The sequence below is a fragment of the Apis florea genome, unplaced genomic scaffold (assembly GCF_048593485.1).
Source record: "Apis florea isolate Af1SG1 unplaced genomic scaffold, ASM4859348v1 contig_2350_pilon, whole genome shotgun sequence".
In the NCBI taxonomy this organism is placed as follows: domain Eukaryota; kingdom Metazoa; phylum Arthropoda; class Insecta; order Hymenoptera; family Apidae; genus Apis; species Apis florea.
The window spans coordinates 8,922,744-8,937,403 of record NW_028256565.1 but is presented as its reverse complement, the minus strand read 5'-3'; the positions used below and the strand labels follow the sequence as shown (position 1 = coordinate 8,937,403).

The 14,660-nt window shown below is 39.2% G+C and overlaps 1 protein-coding gene across 8 annotated transcripts in view; it reads right to left on the bottom strand.

The window, feature by feature from the left end:
• The window catches only part of LOC100870354 (neural cell adhesion molecule 2), a 428,395-nt gene that overhangs the window by 403,451 nt on the left and 10,284 nt on the right, over positions 1-14,660 (bottom strand). Inside the window, exon 3 of one of the 8 annotated variants that reach the window (XM_086904549.1) lies at positions 3,957-4,054. The exons of the other annotated variants lie outside the window; for them this stretch is intronic. The gene's annotated coding sequence lies outside the window, so the exon portion shown is untranslated. The remainder of the gene's footprint in view (positions 1-3,956; positions 4,055-14,660) is intronic. 8 annotated transcript variants of the gene reach the window in all.

Below are 14,660 nucleotides of genomic sequence, written 5' to 3'. Positions count from 1 at the left end.
CGTAATCGTGTAACGAAATTTTGATTTTTATTAATGCATATTTATAATAAATTATATTAATTCGTCGAATGAAAAATCGAACGATTCAAGAATAATAATAAGATAATAAGTCTATTACTAAGAAAAACGCAGCCATATTTGTTCGAAAGATTTCCTCTTGCGAGAGACACGTATTCAACTGGCATGCGGATGACAGATACCATAGGAAAAATATGATAAAAATATTATCCTTATCTCGATGCAAATGATTTAAGAATTATATATATACATCGCATAAAATATATTTTTCCACAGGAAATTTGAAACCGCACGTACAAAGATTGAGATACATCACGATATGCTCGTCTATTGGCTTCGTCAAACAGCAGACACGGCCGGATATCCGTAAAACTGGATCGAATCGAACGCTTTGAATAGACGAAATAAATAATCTGCCGTCAATGGGCACCCTGTTAACGAAGAACGTCGCTTCGTCCGATCGGATTATTCCATTCGAAAATTACGCGGAATGTCGTCACAGTTGCATCATCTAACACTTGCGATGGATGCATTGCTACGCGTGAAAAAAAAAAAAGAAACAGAGAAATTCAATTACTGTTTAAGTGTGATATAATTTGTTAAAAAAAAAAAAGAGGCTCCAAATATTCCTTTTGTAGAAAAAAAATAACGGAAGAATCTCGTGATTGACGATTTCGATGATAATTTTAAGAAAATTTGTTCGCGTCGAGATTTTTATTTAATTTAAAGCATATCTTCGTGTTGATAATTAAATTAAGATTACATGTATACTCACGCATTTTCAATGCTGATAATAAGAAAGTTGTTACGAATCAAAAAGATATTTAATCGAATTATCATCCGTTAAATGATTATATATAATTCTTCCTTTAACGAATTCACGTTTCAACGAGTCGATTCGTGAACCGCGATACATTCACACGAATCGTACGCCGCGATTAATTACGAATTTCGTTAGCGACTCGATCGAATTCTCGTTCGCGTAAAAAAGTAGCGTGGAAAACTATCAATGCAGAAATGGATACGCTTGTAAAATATTCCTCCTTCCTTCTCCAAAATTCGGAGAAGCGACAAACGGTGAATTAAAAATTCGAAAAGCGCGTTCGAAAAGACATTAAAGAACGGTCGACGAGGAGACGAGGGTGAGAATGGCCGATGACCAGAGAGAACCAAAATGCAGAAGAAGAGAGGATTTTTCCTTGTTGACAGCCTGATCGACCCATCACACGATGAAAAATAATTTATTTGAATGCGCGGTTACACGGGTTGAAAATTTCCTCGATCGGTCGATGAATTCCAGCGAACAAAATCGAGATATGGAGGAAGAAAACGAATGAATGAAAGAAAAAAAAAAGAAGAGGAAAGTAAAGTAAAAGAAGAATAAGGGAATATATATATATATATACGCAAAACGATTTATCATTTCGTACAGTGCGAGCCCTCGCGTGTATGACGAGCACCACTTTTCCCCATCGTTGCTATCGCGCTCTCCATTAGCATGCATCAGCATTATTACCTTAGCTGGCATTATCCACGTCCAGGGGTCGCGTAACGGGCGAAAAGCAACGGACGAAGGAAATCATAGAAGGAATGAAACGGAGGAATGCATGATTTAACGGTACCTTTTGACGGTATCCCGAGGAGGTGAACTTTGTACCCGATATCCTTTGGATCGCAGCTTCGCCATCGACCAATTTTCCTCGCGATTAAAGCCTCGTTTGAGGCGAGTTTACATTAAGCGACTGTTGGTCAATCAAATTAATCGATCTCGGCGATACAAAATCGTCCGTGCGAATGAAATTTCAATCAAGGCAAGATAAATTTGATTGCTCGATCGATGGTTCTTTATTGCGACGAGAGAAGGGTGGATTTTTTATTTTTCGAATTCAGTCGTTTAATTTAATCGTGTCGAGCTTTTATTTAAAATTTGAGAAATTACTGTTACTTATTTTAAAAACAGTTTTGAAAAATGGACGGAAATCTTAGTCTTGGAAGAATTTATATTATAAAACATTCTGATAATTTGAAAATTATCCTCCACATTTTCCAAACTCTTTAATTACGCGTCGCGTCAACCTAATAATAACGAACCTGACAACAAGAGAATCATTGAAAAATCATCCCAATGTAAACGTTTTCAATCTTAACTCGACCGCTCGAAATGAATCGGCTCTTTTGCGCCGAGTGAAAGTTGGCCAAATGTAAACTAGGCTTAAGCGACCCAACCGGTCGTTCCCAACCCCCCCCCCCTCCTCCTCCAGAAACCAACGTTATTAAATTTCACCCCCGTTTACCCGCCGATCTGTGTCCGATCGAAATCTCTCGCTCGGCGACCTTCGCTCTGTCATGTCGGACAGCTCGTTGAAACCGCTTTGCCCGCTCCTCCGATGTTTAGAATCCCTGGAGAGTTCGGTGGATCGGTCGCTGGCACGGGATTAACGGAGGTTATGAAATTTAGCGATCGATAGTTTCCGTGCGAATGTACGGACGAATATGTACTAAGGACCAAAAGATGAGAAGATGGTAGTATAGAAGATTGGAAACTTTGGCGGAAAAGCGTCAACAGTTGGACGTTGCAGGAATATTAGTCTTTTCGATGGACGATGAGATATTAAGGAATTGTTTTTTTACGTGTGCGTAATGAAAATGAAATTAAAATTTTCTCTTTCTTTTTTTTTTGTACAAATTATGGATTGCCCTTTTCGATCATTTTTACAATGAATATTTTGGATTCGATATATATTTTTGAATATTATGAGTTTTGTTCATTTAAATTCTCAATAAATTTGATAATTAAAATCTATATTGTCATGATGTAAAAACATGGAAAAGTGTCAATACTTTCCATTCACATCGTCGATGAATTATACTATTTTTCGAAAAGTTGAAGCTTCTCACGTACAGCGTTATCCGATTCCGCCGACTTTTTTCGTCCCAAAGCATCGATTACTCTGACGAAGTAAATAGCCCTCGTGGCGCCATCCATCGATCTATAATTATCGACGAAGACCGACTGCGAGATAGAACTCGTGAAACGTTGCACAACACGGTCGCGAGACCGCTCGAGCTGGTCGAGCGAATGAGAAAGGCGGTCGTATCTCTTGCATTTACAACGTTACTCCTATCTCCTTTCATCTGAGATAACTGCAATGTCAACGTGTTTTTACAATTTCTAATCCAATTTCCGTTCATCGATACGCGTGTAGGAAGAAATAAAATAAAGAAACACGTTCAGGAATTCAGGAATATCCACGTCTCGTTTTAATCGTATTAAAAGATTCTTTTCGCCTTCCAGATTCGAGAATAACACGAGATTCTCATGCCTTTAATCGTTGATACGGATCGTCGAGCAACGTGCTTGTTCCCTTTGAAACTAGTGCTCGGCTTCGATATGAATCAAGTATGAATAAAGTATGATGGGAGCAAATTTTACACGAATCTCGAGAAGACGGATCATGATGGATGAAGAACATGCTCGGGGCCACGAAAACACTCGAATATTTCCCCATTCATGATCCTTCGAACCATGAAGAATTTTCGGCGTTTCCATCGTTTGAATAAGGGAACTGGTAAATATTACATGGAAAAATCGAAGATGCTCGAAGATTGAGAAAATTTAAGGGATACGCGTAAGGTTTCCACCTGATGAAAACACGTAAACGTCGCTCGAGAGTTTCGAGTATTCGTTTCGTTTTACGTTGCGCCACGGAAATGTTGCGTTCAAAAGTATTCAACCGCGATAACTTTCCGCCCGCGCTGGGAAACGATGTCCACCGATATGTCACGCTTCGCCTCGCTTCGTTCTCGATTATTAATGATAACTCGCTAATGATAATTAATCGTCCAAGATCCAACCGTGGAATAAACGGTTGGGAGTGAAAAATATGTGGTACTCGTGCATTGACAAATTAATATATGGAATAGTGTTGTATACGTACTTGAACGTTGTGCACTCTGTCCGAATTTTAATTTTCCATTTGGTTATTCCAATTGGTCGAGTAGAAATTTTATTTGCCTTGGAATTATGAAAATTTACCTTGGAAAACCAGGTGATTCGTTTTAATCAAACGCGTTATTGTTAAACGTATAAGTTATTACATTCATTTATAGGTATTATTTTTAAGAAATTATTATTTTAAGAAAGAAGCAAATAAAGATCTTGGAAGATACGTATCAAGAGAAATTTTCAAATTTCTCACTCTCGCTCCATTCAACCCTTCTTCTAATTTCAAGCTGAGAAATATCTGTACTCGCCTCACTTCGCTCTATCCCTCTCCTCATTTCTTCCCTCTCACGAATTATTATTTTCCACCTTTCATTCCCACGTATGTACCCGTGACACACACGCGAGTTTAGAAAAATTCACGAGGCGATGACTGGCCGTGACGTTTCATTATACCGGAGGAGATGCATTAAATTCCCTTATTAAATGTAAATACCGTACACAAGATAAATTCGTTAATGGCCGTGCGATTTTCAAGCGCACGGTAAGCTGCCTGAATTTGATTTATATACGGACCAAGCCAATAAATTGTATGGGCGAACAACCGTGTATACCAACCGTATCGAGGATGGGCCAAATAACTAATCAAGATGTCGGTTTCATTAACGAACGCCTTCATCACTCTTCGCCCGAGTTACGGCCGCCTCGTTTCGAACAAGAGCCTACGAGATATATATATATGTGTGCGTGTGTGTGTACAAAATAGATCGTAAAACGATTTGCACGTATAAAAGGCGGGGCTCCCGAAATTTTATTTCGATGAACGAATAAATTCTACGCTGGGTGTGCAAACTAGGAGGAATGGTGTTGGATCGTATCGACGCGTTTTCGAGCAGAAATTTCTACATATTAAATTGTTAAAGCCTCGATAAATCCTCGAGATACTAATTCTCCGTCCCAACACGATAAGTTTTAAATTCGTAATCATTTGACAAGTTTACGAATTACGAGGTTCTGCGAGGGTTTTTTTTTTTTTTAGAAAAATTTTCCGTGGGGAGATGGATGAATCAACGGTAAATTTTTTCCCTCGGCAGATCTCGAGGGAAATTCTTGTGTTTTTTTTTTCTTTCTTTCTTTCTTTCTTTTTCGAAGGGCGGTATTTAATGAAACCGATGTTCTCTTCTTAATTGAAATGAAATTCATCGCGATGTGTAATTTTCTCTTTAAAATCAAACTGATTAATTATGATCTTTAATTGTGTGTAAGGATTAATCGAATTTTAAGATAAATTACGTGACAATCGCTCGTCCTCGGGGATATTTTAATTCAATTTATCGATTAGAAAATTAGAAAACAAAGTGTAAAATATTTTATTTTATCATCCCCATCTTTCGATATTACACAGCAAAGCATATTTCAATTAAAGTTAAAAAGAAGAAAAAAAAAGAATGTAAAAGTTTGCACGATGAATTTTATGAAATACCTAAATTTTCGAAATTTACCGAATTCTAGATTTCCTTCGTCCTTAGGAATTTGAAAAATTACATAACTGGATGTACGAGGAATGTTGTAATTTTCCGCCGGGAAATACATTTTTTTTTCTTTTTTTTTTTTTTTTTTTGAAAGAAAAAAAGATATTTCATACCGCAAATACCACACACGAGATTTCAGCGGGGCATTTGCGAAACGAATTCAAGGATTTCGATGAAACGTTTCGAGGGGGGCTGGCCACGTCGATTGTGCGCCCATGATCCACGAGCCCTTTCTCTCCTTTCAGCTTTGGCGAGACAGGTCAGAGAGGACCGCTCGAAATCCGCGCAACGTATTCGTGGTCACGATTAATCATCGATATTTATAACGGAAATAAATTTCACCCCGATTTTTGGCTTCGTTCGACGGGGGAACGAGCGTTGGCGGGGAGACACCTCTGGAAAAGAAGGGATGGAAGGGAAAGGAAAAAATTTCGGGCGAATGGACCACCTTCCAGGGAGTCCTTTTGTCGAGTGCGATCGCGCATTCATCCTTTTGTTCGCGCGTTAATACTACATTTTCTTGCGAACGAATGACGATTTCTAAGGATTAAAATTAAATAATCGAAGATGGAATACTGAAACACGATTAATAGGAAGAGGATCGAAGGAAGTCACTTACTTAGATTAATTTATGAAATGGGTAAATTTCTTTTAATTGAAATGATGTTATAATTTTTTGATTTAATTCGATTGTATCGTTCGAAATACGTTTATTTAGAAAGGAAAAATGAATAGAGAATGTTAGAACGTTTAAAAATATCAGAAAAGTAAATGATTCGATTGATTATTAGTATTTTTATAACATCTAGGATCTAAATTTAAATTCCATCTTCCTGAAACGATAATTCACTCATTTCAGATGCTGGAAAATTAAAATCTCTAATTTCGAAAATCTATACAAACGTTCGCCATTAACGAACTTTCGAGAAGAGGAGAGCACATATTAGAAATAGAAACTAGGAACAAGCAACGCCCCAATAAGTATAATAAAGTGTTGGAGAATCGTGTTTCAGAAAGTGGCTCGGCCTGGATAAAACCTGGGAAGAAAAAGCAGCAAAGCCAGTGTTGGAACGAAACAAACAGGACAGGCGAGGAAAAAAGTGACCGACGAAAGAGAAAGAGAAAGAAAAGAAAAAGAAAAAAGAAGACAAAAACAAAAGAAAAAAGAAAGAAAAAATAAAAATAACAATGCAAGCGTGTGCAACGCGAATGCGCAGGCGGTTAAAGGAAAGCGCGTACTGGACTCGATGCCGATTCGCGGCGCAGTCGACGACGAGAGCATTAATTTCGTTTCAACCCTGAGTTGAACGCTCGGAATCCTTAACGAATGACGTGCTTTTTTCGACGGCTGGTCTTTCACATACTACTTGTCGCGCGAAAAGCCTGCCTACGTTTCTCTTAGTAACAGCACGTGTCCATGGTCTTCGTCGCGAGAAAAAAAGGAAGGGGGAACGAGGAAGGGGTGTACGATGAGATAGGAAGTGGAGTTTTTTAACGGGGATGATGGTAGACGCAAGCGGAAGACGCGTCGCGTGGGACAAGTGGGAATAAAAAGATCGCAATTAACGAACACGTGTCTGCAGCTTTGGGACAGACCGCCTCGTTTGCCTGAAATCTATATTGCTCGTTTCAGAGAAGATGAATCGAGGGGTGAATTGGGTGGAAAGAAAAAAAGAAAGGAAAAGAAAAAAACAATTTCTCGTTTAATTTTTTTTATTGAAATTTTAACCGAGTTAAAATAGGCTTTTTTAAAACCGAGAGACAAACCCTGCCCCGATTGTGAGCAATTTTGACATACATACGAATTTCTCTGAGGTTAAATTTCGTTCAACTTTTAACGATTCAAATTAAACTAACTAGTGGACTCTTGAGAATAATTTGAGATTATTAGATTGTGTAAATATATTCCCTTTTGATTAATACTCCGTGACGATTCGTTCTAATTCTCACCTTTCGAGGCAGAATTTCACTTCGATTTCAATCACTCATTTTTACCACGGTGTTTACAATTGTCTGTCTCTCTATCTCGCTTAAAACACAAATTAAAAATGCTTATGATCCAATCAATAATTTCTCGATCAATAAATAGCTCTCTGCTCGTTCTAACTTAACCGTAATTAACAATAAATAATGACTTAAGAACTATTCCTATCAATGCCCTCGCCTCGCTCTATTATGTATTTTTATTTCGCAGATTTGCCAGACAATTCTGAAATAGGCTGTGAACGCGCAGACGTTTCTATCGAATGGGGAAAATGTGCTCACGTTGCTCGTTCAAGCGACAGCAGGAAATGCCGGCAGGGAGCGACATCCGGCGCGCAATATCTGTTGTTAACGCCGTTACCATCGTAATATGTTAGTCGATCCGCGTGCATTTCACTCCACTGTAATATAAATACACGCGTGTACCACGCACACGCGATGCATGCGGGTGCAATTTATTATCCGCGAGATGAAGCGACCGTCCGCGATTCCAATCCTCCCTCCGTTAGAAAAAGGACGAACTTGTCTTTCGCATCGGAACAACTTTTAAAAAGTTGCCGGTAGATGATGGAGGTATCGTGGTTTCGTTCGAGAGAAAACGAGGGAGAAATAAAAATGATTGGAGGGGATAAAATCATGATCGGTGTTTGCGATCTTGTAAAGTGTTATATTACGTGGAACAATTATAGCAAAGGTTTTTTTCTTATCAAGTTATTAAGAATTGTATATAGAAATAATTTTTAAGGGGTAATTTTGTTTGAAAGATTCATATATGAAGTATATTCGAAGGAATAAAATAATTTGTTACAGAGCCTTGTTATAAATTTTAAATAAAATATTTTGCACGTTTACATATCTAAATTCTACAATTTTGCTATAGATAGATGTTAAATTCCAAGTAAGAGGTAAGAGGTAAGCTAAGAGATACGTTTAGAAAAAAGAATAGAACAGAGAAACAGGGTGCCTAGCGACATCTAGCGGAGCAAGATGTAACAAAGACAATCAGAACTTCTTCCTTACATCCTCGATATGCTATACCGATCGATTTTAATTTTCGCGTTAAACTTACAAATCCGTGATATATTTACATAAATCCGTGGAATGTAAATAAAAGAAGAAACACTCCTGACTCGTCTGAAATTAAAACAACATGTTCGGACAAACGGAATCAAAAATGTAAAAATCGAAAGGCGATTATATTGCCAGAAACATGCGAGAAATATCATTTAACATATCGATGATGATGATGAATCACAAAGTAAGTTATAAACTTCTAAGAGAAATATTTAACACGTATCTTATTTTATAAAATATTTTATATTTACACAATCACAAGAAATAAATAATTCTTAATAAATTCGACAAAGAAATTCAATTCACTAAAGAGATTGCTCGTGGAAGAGTCAACTGTTTTTGATTGATTTCATTACTCTTCGAAGTACGAATATTGCGAATTAAGAAAATGAGAAATAATCGAACAAACGTACGTAATTACAATTAATTGATATCTAGAAACATCCTTTTCCATCATTTTTCATTGCTTAAATCGAATACTTTTGCATGATATTGGACACGATATTTCATATTCAAATATTTATCCGGGAATAGAGAGTATAAGTAAAACAAATGGATGGGAGGAAATGGACAAAGAAAAACAACGGAGGAATAGGAAGAGGAGAAGTACGAAACTGGGGGGGAAAAATGAGTTCATCGACACTGACGAGCGATAGCTTTTAATCTCGCGTTGTAGCCGCGGTCGTTTTTCTGCCGGTTCGATGTAATATCCGTTGTAAATGCACTCCGGGGAAAATGTTACTCAATGCGAGCGCCCGTGCAAATCCTGTGTACGGTGTAATTTAGTATCTGCCCGCGTATGAACGCTCGCCATTCGCTCGCCTAACGGTGACCGGGGCCCCGTTGGGTGCAGTCGAATGCGCGAGCGAAACTTTTTGACAACGTGATCCTAAATTCTGAATCCCTGATCACGTCGACGACGGGGAAAAAGATTTTCATGGGAAGGGATTTGCCAACGATCGTTTTCGACTTTCTTTCTGTCTAAAAAAGAATATAGCGGGAATTGTTGAAATTTTTGAAATTCCATGTTTCGCGGTAGATTAATTATTAAAATTGAAATATGCATCTTGATATCGATAAATTTTTTTAATAAAAGGATTCGCCTCGTGGTTGAACACGAATTTTGAAATAAAGATTCGTATGACAAGTGAAAATCAGGATTCGATTGGTCAGGCTAATTAGAGGAGCTTAAACAACCTCGTCCCTTGGCGTGGTTTCCGTCAATTTGAAGGCATCAAACAGTCAATAAAGGTATTACCCTATTAAACGCTCCACCCAATCCCTGACGCTCGATTAATTCCCCCGCATCGGCCAACAGCATTAAAAAGGACAAGAGACTAAAATATGATGGACGTAAAAAATGCAATTCCCCCCTCCCTGATCGTAATAATCGAGAGATATATTTATAAAGGACGTACGTGCGTTTGCAGATCGAAATCATTTCCCGGTTGAACATCGCTACGTTATTTATCCCAATTAAACTAGCCCCCGGCTTGTTGTGTATTTACCGAACGAATCCACGTTAAACGTACGCCGGTACTCGTGAATAATATCCACGAAGAATTTTTTCCATCGGATCAGCTTGATAAAGCTCATTATAGAAAAATATAACGGTATATAACCGGTGTATAAATTGTTCTCTCAAGGAGAACAATCGGGGATAATGGAGCCACGAAGTGGCCCATAATTGGGCAAACGGTATATACACACATACATACATACCACGAGAAGCTTAACGTTGGAACGGCGCGTGGATGCCTCTTTAGAAAAGAGCCGACTATATATATATATATATTTTGGTTCCCTCTTTCTTCTCTAAGATGAGCAAATAAAGTGAATATGGGGAAGGAAGGAGGAGGGGAATCGACACGAGGTGGGGAGACGAGGAAAAGTTATTTTTCCTCGTGGACTTTACTTTGTACCCGGTGTACAGAATACCCACTCGCAGACGGTGGGAAAAACTTCAAACGAATGAGCCAAGAGAATGGAGTTGGGAATTCGATAAACGTATTCCCTTCTCTTCGGTTATATAGATCCAGCGAAAATATTGTTCTTTAACCGGCCACGTCGACACGTTCTTCCTGGTTCTTCGAAAAAAATCGCCCGTGTTTTGCTTTCATCGATCTTGCAGTTTTTTTTTTTCGAGCCTCGTCTACAGCCCCTCTTCTTTTATCGGCAGGAATCTCGTTTTCGAAAATTATCGTGTTGCGCACAGGTGCAGGGGACAGGGTTGGCCCGGTGTTGGTTCGCGTACAAATTCCAACTCCCATTATCCCTTAACTGATCCTGGGGCGCAGACAGGCCGACGAAATCCATTCGAAACTACCACCTATGTAACGAGATTTGAGATATGCGACACGCTAGACACCGCGTAATCCGATTCTGTGCCACGAATAAAAAAGTTATGCCACGGAATGGATTAATTCCAATCTTTCTCTCCCTCGCCTATACGATCCTCTGATCGGTTCGTGGGAAGAGCTAACACGGAAAGAAAGGGGTACAAAGCGAGGCATTAAGAATTCGTTATGACGACTATATTTGCCGGCCACATTTAAGCTCGAAACTCGTCGAGGAAGGAATTTTTCGCGGTTTAAAAATAACGGAACAAAAGGACGAGTAATAGATTTGTATTAACCGCGTTCGCGCCGCAACGAAAGGGTAGTTAAATATTTGAACGGAGTTAAACGGTCTAAATGATTCGTTCGGAAAACGAGGCCCGTTGTTTAAAATCGTGATCGAATCATTACAATCTGTAAATATATCGAGATAGCCGGCAATAACGTCAGCGCCCTGTTCGGCCCCCCCAAACAGTAATTTGCCCCGAAACTTCAATATATTTCCGCTTCTAGAGCCGGTGTGATCCTCCCCGCCAGTTAATTGCAACCCTCGTTTTACGAGCCGCGTGTCGTCGAGTCGACAACCACCGTTTCCCAAATTTTCCAACAAACGCAGTAACCTCACCTCCTTCCTCGTCCAATCTTCGTTTCGAAAAATGTTCGTTTATATTTATTTCTCTCCTCCCGCGTAACACGTTTACGTAACCGTGTCGTCCACTTATCTTCCTCGCTCCCCCTCTCCAAGACGTCGTTGCCGTCCTCGTCGTTGCCGCGAAACGTGCTGCGGGGGGTTTAATGCCAATCGACGCTAATAAAACGAAACCATTAGCCGGCGCCTGAGTATCTTCTAAACGATCATCTTCTTTCAGTGGATGAGGGGGGCGCGCATCTCGAAGAACTCGAAACGGCCGATAGAATGGACGAGGAGGAGGAGAAGGAAGGACAAAGAGGCGGAGAGAGAGAGAGAGAGAGAGAGGATCGAATCCACTCGGACCACTTTCCATTCCGCGACTGTACACCGTCTGTGTATGTATGGCGCTGCAGGGGTTGGGGGTGCATAGAGGGAGGGGCGCCATCGATTGGTGAATATAGCTATTGGATAACTGAGGCGGCACGATGGAACGAAGGAGAGGAGCCGAGAGGTTACTGTTCCAGGGGTTTGATCAACTGGTCTGCAGACCCTATTTCCTCTTACTATCAGGAGGAAATTGCCACTTCATCAGTTGGATAGCGCGAAAGATTAATGTCCGTCGCTCTCTTGTCATTTACACAGTCGGGAACCGACCGACAGGGTTGGCCGCGGTTCTGATCGAAATTTTGGGGGAAGGGGAGAGGGGAGGGGGAACGGTGTGTCCCATAACTCGGTAAGGGACGTGACTTGTTGTCGCGAGAGGAGAGTGCGAGGAACGCGGTTGTTTTGCCGTTTCCATGATTTCGTTTCGAGATTAATACGTTTATCTTGCCTCGCTTCGACGATACGAATCGGGGGGAGTGTGCGTTTTCTATCGGGGTGCGTGACAACCCCCCGAGTTGTACGCGAGATATTAATTATGCAGAAGTTTTATCGAGGCTATTTCCAGGAAAACGATATCGATAATAAACTAAATAAACAGGATATAAAATGCAAGGTTCAATTTAGTGGGATGTGGAACAACAAAAATCGAAATTCGAGGAAAAAATACCGAGAACTATCTCGACATGCATTCTTTTTTTTTTTTTTTCTTTTTTCTTTCTATTTCACTTAATTCGTCGATCAAACTACGAAAATATTAATCATATATTTTGCAATGGGATATTTTTCTCGGTCTATTTATGTTTCCAAAAGAAATTGATCTATATATACTTTCATTTTGCTCTAATTAATTACGATCGATACAATTTTCTACAGTTCATTTTCTTTTATGGAACTTGCGTCAAACATTTGCAAAACAATATCCAATTTTTCCTACGTTGGTGTCACAATGCACAAGCGAGAAGTTTGTTGTGACGTTCTCGTTGATCGATACAATTTTGCATGCGGCAAACGAAGTTTCAACGAAGAAATTCCTTATAACAACGATGAAAAACAAAAACGGGAAAGGATAGGATTCTACGGTAATGGGATTTTCCGGATATAAATGAACGTTGTTGTCTCGGGCAGCTCGTCAAAACGGATACGCTGGATGTATTCGAATTTCGAATTGAAGAAAAAGGAAAATATTGATAATTACGTGGAAAAATATCGATGAAAAACGATCCAAAAGCATACTCAACAGATATATGATCCGCAGGAACTCGAGTCTTTGTCGAATTAAATTCTTTGTATTCTATAATATAGCGAGGTACAGATAATTATTAAAAAAACAAAAAATTCGAATCAATTTTCGAATATAATTCAAGCCTAGCATTTATCGGTCGAATATGGAAAATGATAGCAATTAGATAAAGAAGATTCGAGTATTAGGCGATAATAAAAAGAAATCATCGATCTATTTCTTTATCCTCGCTTCCGATGCTCCAAACTTCTTTTTCTTTTCCTTATTTGATTCTACTATTAATTCTGCTATTAAAATTCAAAGTTTTTGCAAAACTTGATTGGAATTACATCAATGTTGAAAACTTCGAGATTCAAACGCTCAAATTTTAATAGTCGCTGATCGTTCCAATTATTGTTATTATTTATTATTCGCACGCCATTTGCTAAACAAATTGGTCGAACTATAAGAAAGCAGTAACGAAAGGAGGAATCGTGTCTCGAGTGCAAAAGTCTGGGCATCTCAGAGCCGGGGTCTCGAGGAATCTCATTGGTCCCCGGGGGACCGGCTATAAAATCTTGTTGCTACTTCGTCCTTGGGAATGGGCACTGCCCAGCAAATGGTTATTACCCCGTGAAACGGGGAACGGTGAGAACTTATCATACCGAGGGGAGCCGCAGAATAAGTTGAGCCAAGACATCCGGGGATTTCGCGCGAAGAAATAAGCTTTCTCGGTTACATCCGCTTTTCCTTTTTAATTACGACTCTGATCCGTTTAAAGTCATCACCGGGATATGTCTCGAGGCTGATATAACGAGTGTGAATAATTAAAAAAGAAAAGAAAAAGAAGAGAATAGAAAAGAGTAGAATAACATCTGAAACGACAACTTGTACTTTCACTTCGAGATTCGTGATTTGATCACTGTAATTGGATTGATATATTCGTTTCTTTGAGAATATGTTGTTTGCTCAATTTATAATCATTTCGTGTATAAAATCGTTCGTGAGCAAACAATTGGTCTAATATTCAATAAAAGGCATTTTACACTAGATATTGAATTCCACAGAATTTTATCTTAATTTTCTCCAAATTAAAAATATTGCTTTTCCCTCCATATTTCTCAATTATCTCTTTTTGGCCGCAAAATACATTAATATTCCGTTGCCCGTGTTTCCATTTAATCGCCAGTTTAAAATTCAAATGAAATCAGCTTCTCGTCTCGAAAAGAAGCGATATCAAGTAACACGGTGGATTATCCATCAACGTCTCGTTGATATTCAAATTCCGCGGTTCGCTCGATGGCGAATTTCGATAATTTATATTAAACGCGATATATGGGAACGCAAGTTACAAGAGTAGTCCCCTCCTCGTCGATTTTTTAACAACGTTTTTCCAATATGAAACGGGCTCTATGCCGTTTCAATCGCATACGCTTCTCGATACGCTTATTTCATCCGCGACGACATTCCATCGTCGTTCGAAACGAAATTTAAAGTGCTTTGATGTCGCGACTTAACGAGGCTCGAGGCTTTTGTTGGC